The sequence below is a fragment of the Triticum aestivum genome, chromosome 2A, assembly GCF_018294505.1.
Source record: "Triticum aestivum cultivar Chinese Spring chromosome 2A, IWGSC CS RefSeq v2.1, whole genome shotgun sequence".
Taxonomy (NCBI): Eukaryota; Viridiplantae; Streptophyta; class Magnoliopsida; order Poales; family Poaceae; genus Triticum; species Triticum aestivum.
The window spans coordinates 26,631,602-26,642,166 of NC_057797.1; the positions used below are offsets into that span (position 1 = coordinate 26,631,602).

At 48.3% G+C, this 10,565-nt stretch overlaps 1 pseudogene; it reads left to right on the plus strand.

Moving 5' to 3' along the window:
• The window catches only part of LOC123191396 (uncharacterized), a 127,938-nt pseudogene extending 126,554 nt beyond the window's left edge, over nucleotides 1–1,384 (plus strand).
• The last annotated feature ends 9,181 nt before the right edge of the window (nucleotides 1,385–10,565 follow it).

Sequence of the window (10,565 nt, forward strand, 5' to 3'; positions counted from 1 at the left end):
GACGCCAGCCTGCCACCACCCCTTTAGTACCGGTTCGTGGCACGAACCGGTACTAAAGGTTCATTAGGTTCATTACGAACCGGCACTAATGCATAGCCATTCGAACCGGCACTAATGGTCACATTAGTGCCGGGTTTTTTACAAACCGGCACTAATGTGCTTCACGTTTGACCCTTTTTCTACTAGTGAACGTATCATGTCATGAGTTATGTCTGATTAACTAATTACAAGGTTTTTGTCAAGCTTCTATTTATTCTTAGCCATCAGGTCTTCTCTACACATACTACATAGAGACTAAAGTACAAAATCATAATTCTGCGGGTTGCATTGCATGTTAATTTCAGTTAGTTATGACATTTGTTATGAATTCTCGGATTGCAAATTTCTGTCTACAATTTGCTGGAGGGGCCTGTGTAGCATGCCATATATATTGATGCTTTACTTCTATGCTGCACCGTATCAGGCATTTATGTCTGATTAACTAATTACAAAGAAGGTGTAATGACTTATATCTGAAAATTCTTCTTGAAGAATATATTTGTAAAAGTGTGCATGGGTTAGGAGAGCTACACTGCAGCTCGAATCTGTAGCTTCAGTTCTTAATTTGTTATACATGAACTGTAATAATGAGGCAACCTTAGTTGATGTTTTTCTGTACTAATAGGCTACTTGGTACTTTGTTTAGCTCTACACATGGAAATATTGGCATGTCATATCTCCGACATATCAGTGAAATCAAGCTACTGTTTGTTACGCCATAGGGGGTAGCATCTAGGTATGCCTCGTAGTATAATGTACAATATGTGTTTCACGAGTCACGACATAGGCTGGGGCTTCCTTGAGCACAATATCCGCCACCTTCCTCAAATGCTTTCCCAGTTAATATGAGGCACCGCAAACTATTAATTTTCATTATATACTCAGCATGATTCCTAATAGGTGAACTGTTGAGTGACTTAATTGCTTTTTTCTCCTGTAGTCTGAAAATTGTGATTATGAAGCTAGTAGTGCCAGGATGAATCTCAACTTTTGGAAGCTGGTCAAGCCCACTGAAAATGTCAAGTCGTGCATCAAGGTGTTCTCTTACAAAGAATTCCGAGGGGAGCTCGGGGAGGTTTTCTTCCTCAAGTTCTTCTTCCGGAGCGCGAGGGTGCTGAGGACCGTGTCCGTCTCCATGGCTAATCCAAGCTTCATGTCATTCTCAATGAATGAGGCGACTCATAAAGCACAGCAAGCTTCTAACAAGATGGCCAGTAGTTCCTGCGAAATGGTGCTTCTCGGGGGCACAGGTCCTGAAGGAGGCATGCCCTGGAGCTTCAAGACATGTACCGATTACTCTGTTGAGGACCCTTTCTCAGTGGTGCAGATTCGCCACAAAGCTTAATATTCGTGGAGCAATGGAAGTTTTTCGGATGCCAACTATGAAGCATGTCCGGTATTTGCTTCTTCTGCTACCTGTATCCTAACTTTGGTGGTATTGTAAATTATTATGGGAAGCGTAGAACCCTTTGCTCGGGCCGCATTACATTATATAGAATACATGCCGTGGCTTACAAGGTTTAGACCGATACTAGATCGATCGGTTACAGAAGAAAGATAGGGAGAGGTTGAAACAGAAGAAGAGATATGATATGTTTACAATTTAAACAGAGTTCTATCTCTATACAACAACTAATTCTAACACCCCCCTCAATCTAAACCTCATGAAGCTTTGCCAAGGTTGAGATTGTATTTGAACTCATCTAACCTTCTCATGGTGAGTGGTTTTGTGAAGCCATCAGCAAGTTGGTCTCTCGTAGGTATGAACCGAATGTCAATTAGCTTTCAAGCTACCCTTTCTCTGACAAAGTGAAAATTAACTTCAATGTGTTTGGTACATGCATGGAAAACAGGATTAGCTGAGAGGTAGGTGGCACCAATGTTATCACATCATAACCTAGCAGCTTGTGGAGCCTTAATCCCAAGCTCATAAAGTAAAGTTTGTATCCACATTACTTCAGCTGTTGCATTTGCCAATGCTTTGTACTCCACCTCAGTACTTGACCTTGAAACTGTAGCCTATTTTCTTGCACTCCATGATACAAGGTTTGTTCCCAGAAACACAGCAAAACCACCTGTGGACCTTCTGTCATCAGCACAACCTGCCCAGTCTGCATCAGAATATGCAGTAACAAGCATGGATGAAGACCTGGTAATATGAAGCCCCAGTCCCTCTGAAAACTTAAGATACCTCAAAATTCTCTTGACTGCAGTCCAATGAGTAGTTCTAGGTGCATGTAAATATTGACATACTTTGTTCACAGAATAAGAAATATCAGGACGTGTAAGAGTCAAATATTGTAAAGCACCTACAACACTCCTGTAATTTGTTGCATCCTCTGGTCCAAGTACTTCTCCACTTTCGACTGTAAGTTTTTCTGAGGTTGAGATTGGTGTACTCACAGGTTTACAATGTTCCAATCCCACTCTCTTGGGAATATCAGTTGTATATTTGTCATGTGTGAGAAGTATGCCATCCTTTACCTGTTTAACCTCTATACCAAGGAAGTAGTGAAGATCACCTAGATCCTTAAGAGCAAACTCCAGTTTCAGATCCTTAAGCAGACAAGTAGTGGCATCTGAGCTTGAACTAGCAACAATTATATCATCAATATAAACAAGCACAAATATGGTGATATTGCCTTTATTGTAAAAGAACAAAGAGGTATCTGCTTTAGATGGTATAAACCCAAGTTGTTGTAACTGCATGGTTAATCTTGAGTAGTAAGCTCTAGGAGACTGTTTCAAACCATATAAAGCTTTATCCAACTTAAAGACATAATGTGGTGTGCTTTGGTTCTCATATCCCGGTAGTTGTCGCATGAACACTTCTTCCTCAAGAACACCATGAAGAAACGCGTTCTCAACATCTAGCTGTCTTAGACTCCAACCTCTGGAAATAGCAATAGACAACACAAGCCGAATAGTAGCTTCCTTAACAACAGGGCTAAAGGTATCTTCATAATCAATACCAAATCTTTGTTTAATCCATTTAGCAACTAATCTAGCCTTGTACCTGTCTATACTTCCATCATATTTTCTCTTGATCTTGTATACCCATTTACAATCTATAACATTATTTCCCTTCCTTGGTGGTACTAAATGCCAAGTTTTGTTTTTCATGAGTGCATTGTATTAGCTATCCATAGCCTCCTTCCACTCTTTATGATTAAGAGCATCGTGCAAATGAGTTGGTTCACCACAACTACTAAGAAAAGCTCGTTTGACCCTGTCGTACCTTACAGTGCCATTGGTATATTCCTTTGCCTTGATAATACCTGATTGAGATCGAGTATGACAACGAGGAGCTACTGGCGAGGTTTGCACAGAAGATCCCGATGTAGCAGTAGTTGTTGGTTGCGCCAGAGAAGATCCTGCAGGATCAGTTGCAGCTGAGACAGCTGCAGGTTCCCGATCCAGCTCTCGATCTAAGGAGGATGGCGACCCAGACGCGCCAGGCGTCCCACTGTCGGCTCCTGGGTCAGCCCATGGGCTGGTGGCGCGCGGTGATTCGCCCCCGTCCGCGCCTGGAGAGATGGGCTCAGCGGCGGGCCCCGCTGCGCGAGGGCTGACGGCCACCAGCGCCTCTGAACCGGTGGGCTCCACACGGTCGGGCCGGTCGGCCACCCGAGCGCGATTGGCTGCTTGCGGGCGACCGTGATCGTCCTCGGGTCGCGCGTCGATGGAGACAGCCGAGCTGGCGCGGGGATCTGCCTCGGATCGAACACCGCTGCCACCTGAATCTCTATGGGATCCGGCGCCTCTTCTATCTTTTTCTGCACACATAAAATCATGAACTGAATCTGCGCAAATATCTCTAGAATCCAAATTTTCTATGGAATTCTTCACAGGATCAGCTTGATATAATTCACCCCTGTGATCTGGAAGAAGTGCTATTTCAGCACGGAGGAGAGCTCCCGCATTTGGGTGAAGTTTGGCAAACGGAAAAAGAGTTTCATCAAAGACAACGTCTTGAGAGATATAGATACGGCCAGTTGCAATCTCTAAGCATTTGTACCCTTTGTGAAGATTACTATAGCCATGAACAACACATTCGGTAGATCGAAACTCGAGCTTGTGGCGATTATGTGGACGTAAATTTGGGTAGCAAGCACACCCAATTTTTTAAGAGAATTGTAATCATGCGTTTGATTATATAATCGCTCTAATGGAGTAGAATTTCCAATGACCTTACTAGGAAGGCGATTGATAAGATAAGTTGTTGCAATGAATGCTTCATTCCAATATTTGAGAGGCATGGAGGCATGTGCAAGTAGGGAAAGGCCAACTTCAACAATGTGGCGATGTTTTCTCTCGGTAGAGCCGTTTTGCTAGTGAGCATGAGGACAAGAGACATGATGTTCAATGCCTGTGCTAAAGAAGAAAGAGTTGAGCTTCTCATACTCCCCTCCCCAGTCACTCTGGACTGCTAGAATTTTCCTGTTAAAATGTCTTTCAACAAGTTTTTGGAATTCTTGAAACACAGAAAAACTTTAGATTTGTGTTTTAACAAGTAAATCCAAGTAAACTTGCTATAATCATCAATGAAACTGACATAATATTTTTTTTCTTCCAAAGGAATCTCTAGCATGACCCCATACATCACAGAAAATAAGCTCTAAAGGAGCATGAGACACGTTGTTTGACCTAGGACAAGGGAGTTGATGACTCTTAGCACACTGACATGCTTCACAAATAGACTCACTGGATTGACTATGTGACAATGGAAAATTGTCTTTATTAACTACTTGATTGACTATGATTGATGATAGGTGTCCTAATCTTTGATGCCACCGTGCCAAAGAGGGCTTGATGACAGAATAAGCATGGCGACGCTTGTGGTTGAAAACTTCGAATGAGATGGGGTAGAGCGCTCCAATGAATCTATCGTGATGAAGAAGTTCCCTCGTTGCCCGGTCCTTTATAAAAAAAAGTAACGAGGGTGAGTTTCAAAGAAAACATTATTATCGGTGCTTAGACTAGACATAGATGCAAGGTTTTTATCTGCTTGTGGAACATGGACGACATCGTTTAAGACAAGATCACGTTTAAGGGTAGGGGAATTAATAAAAGCTTGACCGATGTGTCGAATATCCATACCTCCACCACTTGCAGTATGAATCTGATAATTGCCAAGGTATTTCTCCCGGAGAGCGGGTTGCTCTAGTTCATCAGTAACGTGGTCGGTTGCACCAGAGTCAACGTACCACACACCATCGCCCCTTGCTCGCGCATAGCTGCAGCAACAAGACGGAGTCGGGGACAATATCTTCATCATACTGGTGCCAGCAATCCATGACTTCATGGCCTGCCTTTTTGCAGAGTTGACACCGAGGACGCCCCCGGGAGGAGGACGGGCGACGGCCAGAGTTGTTGTTGAAGCCGCCGCTTGAGGGTTTGTTGGTGTAGTTGCTGGAAGTGTTGTAGCCGTCGCCGCCAGAGCTGTTGTAGCCGCCATCTCCCTGGAAGTTGCCACCCCGCGCCCAGCGGTGCGAGACTGCCCCTGGTGACCGTGCCCACGGCCGCGACCACGAGATACAATGTTGGCAAAAGATTGGTGGAGGTTGGTGCAGTGAAGAAGGCTGAGGCGGGCATCAAAACTTAGGAACTGGCTGTAGAGCTCCTAAACCGTGATTGGTTCCACCCGAGCAGTGAGCACCGAGACGATAGAGTTGTACTCCATATCTAGCCAGGCTTGAATTTTGGAGACGATCTCCGGATCGGAGAGCGCAGCGGCAGTACAGGCAACTTCATCTGTGAGACTTTTAATTTTGCCAAGGTACTCGGTCATGGTCATATTACCTTTTTGAAGATCGGTCAGCTCGATGCGGGTCTTGATAGCTTGAGCTTGACTCTAAGCAGCAAACATGGCGTGAATTGCACGCCAAACTTTGGCCGACGTCTGTAACATGGAGACCTGTGCAAGGATATCGCGGGAAAGAGAGCCCATAAAAAATCCCTGAAGTTGCTGCTGTTGTGCATACCAGAGGGTCCTTGCAAAGTTGGCGACTTGCTCTTCTTTGCCATCCTTGGTGATGGTGAGGGTGGGCGGCGGTGCCGGGATCTTCTCGTCGAGGTGATGCTCCATCTGTGCTCCTTTGATCTGCGGTAGCACGACGGCCTTCCAGGGAAGAAAGTTCCCCCTTGTCAGCTTCTCCTGCGGTGGTGGTCCAAGTGATGCGGTGGTGGTGGTGGAAGAGGAGGCGAAGGTGGAGGAGGAGGTGGTGGAAAGTGCACCCATGGTGCTGGGCATCATGGTGGCGGAGGTGGTAGTCATACTCTCGATGGAGGAAGGTAGCTAGATGTGTTCTTGTTGAGGAAGAGGCTCTGTTACCATGTAAATTATTGTGGGAAGCGTAGAACCCTTTGCTCGGGCCGCATTACATTATATAGGATACATGCCGTGGCTTACAAGGTTTAGATCGATACAAGATTGATCAGTTACAGAAGAAAGATCGGGAGAGGTTGAAACAAAAGAAGAGATAGAATAGGTTTACAATTTAAACAGAGTTCTATCTCTATACAACAACTAATTCTAACAGGTATTACTCCTATATTTCAGTCTTTGTGTTAAATTCGTGGTCCAATGTTTGGTGGGAAAATCAGAAATACTATGCACTGACGATAGTTTGCTTGCTGTGTAACCTGTATCATCAGTGTCCCACAGTATATGCTGCTTGCAACATTTTGAGTGCAGCAGCAACATGTTTCAGCTGCCTTTTGTGCATCCTGGTGTCCTGATTGTCATGTAGATCAATTATCAACAAAACATTCCAATTGTCTTTAGGCATACATTGTTATGATCAGATATATGCCTTTGAACTTCATCGCAAAATATCTTTGATCAATATGGCTTAAAACACCAGGAGGTACCATGTCATTTTAGACATTTTGCCTGCATATCTCATTGAGCTTGTCAATCTAATTAGATTATAGCAGTTCTTACATCTTTTATCGTTCGATTAGAAAATTTCTTTGATCTATGATTTTACATTGCATTGTTTCTTATAAATATATTGTTACCTATGGCAAAGAAGAAGCGGACCGATGTGATGTGTAATTTTATTTTGGCCTTAAGGATCCATTACTTTGCATATGAATCCTTTAGTTGTGTGCATATATGCTTTGCTAGCAGGACTAGACTGAATCAGATGATCTTATTTTGCTCCTTCCTATCTCCAACAACTAGATTAATGCTCGATTTTACAACAAAAGTAACCCGATTTTACAGCAAGTAGTCAGCTGCTGCTTGATTTTATTATAAAGATTGATTTAACAAGGCACTGAAAACATTCAGTTTAGGCTAAGAAACTTGTGAAGATCTCTCTAATTGATTATTTTTTTCTTGGTTCGATAAATACTTGGCTGCAAAATTTGCAATATTCTTGCCTGGCTCCCTCCTTCGGACATAGCCTCTTTGGCCTTCTGCCTTATGCATCCATATAGAACATTCCTCTTGTGCTCCTCCCGCCCATCACCTCTCCGCATCTTCCCTTCTCATCTCGACCCGCATCCAGGCCGATCCCCATGCTCTCCCAAACCGCTTCCACCTAACCCTAGCCTCTAGCCGCGACCGCCCCGGGCCGCGGCCGCCGCCATCTGCCGCCTCCGCTGTCGCCGCCGCTACCCCCTCCCGCCGTGCCGCCGCACCCTCTCCCCGCAGCCGCGCCGTCCCTCAACCAGCCACCGCGCCACCTCTTCTGCCGCACCGCCGCCAACCCTTCCCAACCCTAGCCGCCACTACTCCTCTAGCCACCGCCGCTCCTCCTCCTCACCGCGCCGCCATGTCTTCTAACGCCTTCACCTACTCCAACCCTTTTGCCGAGCCGGACCCTGCCGACATTCGCGACATCAACATCCATGAACGCGCCCCGTTTGTCCTCGATGCCACTGACTCCATGTACTTCGTGTGGAAGACGTACTTTTCGCTCCTCTTCCGCGAGAACAATCTCGTGGATCATGTTGACGGCACCGTCGACTCCCAAGCTTTGGTGGGTGACTCCGAGTGGACCGCGATCGACGCTACGCTCATCAGGTGGTTCTTCACCACCATCTCCAAGGACCTGTTTCACACGGTCGTGAGCGATGGTGATGACGCCCACGCCATGTGGGTCAAGCTCAGCGGACTCTTCAACAACAACAAGCTTCAGTGTCGCGTTTTTTTGCAGTAGGAATTTTTTGACTGTCATCAGGATGAACAGTCCATCGATGACTACTGCCGCCGCTTGAAGACATTGGCGGATGAACTCCGCGACATCGGCGCCAAGGTTGATGACGACCTCCTCCTCAGCATGCTCACCACCGGTCTCAACGAGGACTTCGTCAACGCCGTCTCCAACCTCACCTTGATGCTGGAGTCCTCCTTCCCCAAGTTTGTGGCATACTTGTGGTTGGAGGAGCGCCGGATGAAGGGGGTCAAGAAGCGTGTGCAGCACCACGCCCTCGCCGCCGGCACCCCCCGCAGCGCCCTGCCGCAAGCCGCCCCGTCCGCTCCGCGGCAACAGCCGCCGCCCCGGGATTTCCCCCCTCCTGCCCGCGCCCCCGTTCCTCCCGCTGCCCCCAGTAGCAGCCGTGGGGTGGCGGGCGGCGCGGCAACCGTCGTGGGGGCGGCCAAAATCAGCAACAACTTGCGCACATGGGGCCCCTCGTCAGTAGCAGCTGGCCACCCCACCGTGGACTTATGACACCAATCTGTAGACGGTGTCGTTCATGCATACTCGATGCCGGTCCCTTGGGCTCCTGCCCCAGGCATCCTTGGGCCCCGTCCGGCGAGCCACCAGGCGAACTTCGCCACTCCCAGCACCGCACCCTACCCGGCATCGTCGGCCACGGGAGGCTATGGCGCCGCCCCTGCGCCAGCTTACTGCGCCGCCCCCGTGCCTGCCTATGGCGGGTTCTACCCGCCCCAGGTCCCACCGCCGTGGGATCCAGCCCTCCTTGCCTCCCTGCATTCGGCTCCGTCACTGAGTAACTATGGTGGCAGTGGTGACTGATACATGGACTCGGGCGCCACTGCTCACATGACTGCTCATCCCGGTAACCTCACGTCTTCCACTCTCATTCATACTCCCACTTGCATCACCGTTGGTAACGATTCCTCTCTACCCATTACACATGTCGGTCATATGTCGTTTCCTTCCACCTCTACTCCTATTAACATGTCTATTGTTCTCGCCTCTCCTGACTTAGTAACCAACCTTGTCTCTGTTCGTCGCCTTGCTCGTGAGAACCCTATTACTGTTGAATTTGACGATGTTGGCTTTTCTGTGAAGGACGCCTGTACACGGATGGTACTCCACCAATGTGACAGCCCGGACAAGCTCTACCCAGTGCATCCTTCCGCCGCCACGACCACCCGTCCAGCCGCCCTCACCACTAGTGTCGATCTTTGGTACGCCTGCCTCGGTCATCCCAACTCCACAAGTTTGCGTCAGATTCTGCAGAGTTTTTCATTCTCATGTAATAAGGTTGACGACCACACCTATGAGGCATGCCATCTAGGCAAGCACGTTAGTCTTCCCTTTAACGAGTCTACAAACATTTCCACTTTTCCGTTTCAGTTATTGCATAGTGATGTTTGGACGTCCCGGTTGCAAACAACATGGGTTATCTATACTATTTGGTGATATTGGATGTTTTTCCCCATTATGTGTGGACATTTCCTCTCCGTCGCAAGTCCGATGCTCTTGCTACACTCACTGCTTTTTACTCATATATCACCACACAGTTTGGTCGTCCTATTCTTGCCTTGCAAACTGAAAACGGAGAAGAGTTTGACAATATTGCCATCCGCAATCTCCTTGCGACTCACGACACCATTTTTCAGCTCACTTGCCCCTACACGTCACAGCAGAATGGTCGCGCCGAGCATGTCATCTGCACTATTAATGACCATGTCCGCACGTTGCTTTTCCACTCCAACATGCCTCCTCATTTCTGGCCAGACGGTCTTGCAACCGCCAACCTTCTCACAAACATCCGCCCGTGTCGTCCTTGCTGGAACTATACTCCTCACGAGCTCCTCTTCGGTGCGGCTCCATCTTATGATGGTCTTCGCATTTTCGGGTGTCTCCGTTATCCTAGCACCGCGCCCACCACCCCTCACAAACTCACTCCCCGGTCAGTTCCTTGCATCTTTCTCGGTTATCCTCCCAACACCAAAGGTTATTGGTGCTATGATCCAGTGTCCCACTACGTATTTACTTCGCGACACATGTACTTTGATGAGCCGGTGTTCCCATTTCAGCAGGTACAATCCTCCTCGGTGTCTCCCACAGTGCGGCTCGCCCCTGCCACCACCTACGGTGAGCCGCCACCATGCCGCGCCGAGCACTGGGCCCGGCCCTGCCCACGCTTCCAGCGCCGGCCGCCCCCTCCCGCGGCGCTTCGGGTGTGGCTGCCCCCTCGGGCGCCCCCGCAGCCGCGGCCTTTGGCGCCCCCTCGGGCGTCCCCGCCCCCAAGGCCAACTAGGGTGCCCCCGCCGCCACGGGCCCTTCGGCCGCCCCCGTCGCCGCAGCCTATGGCGC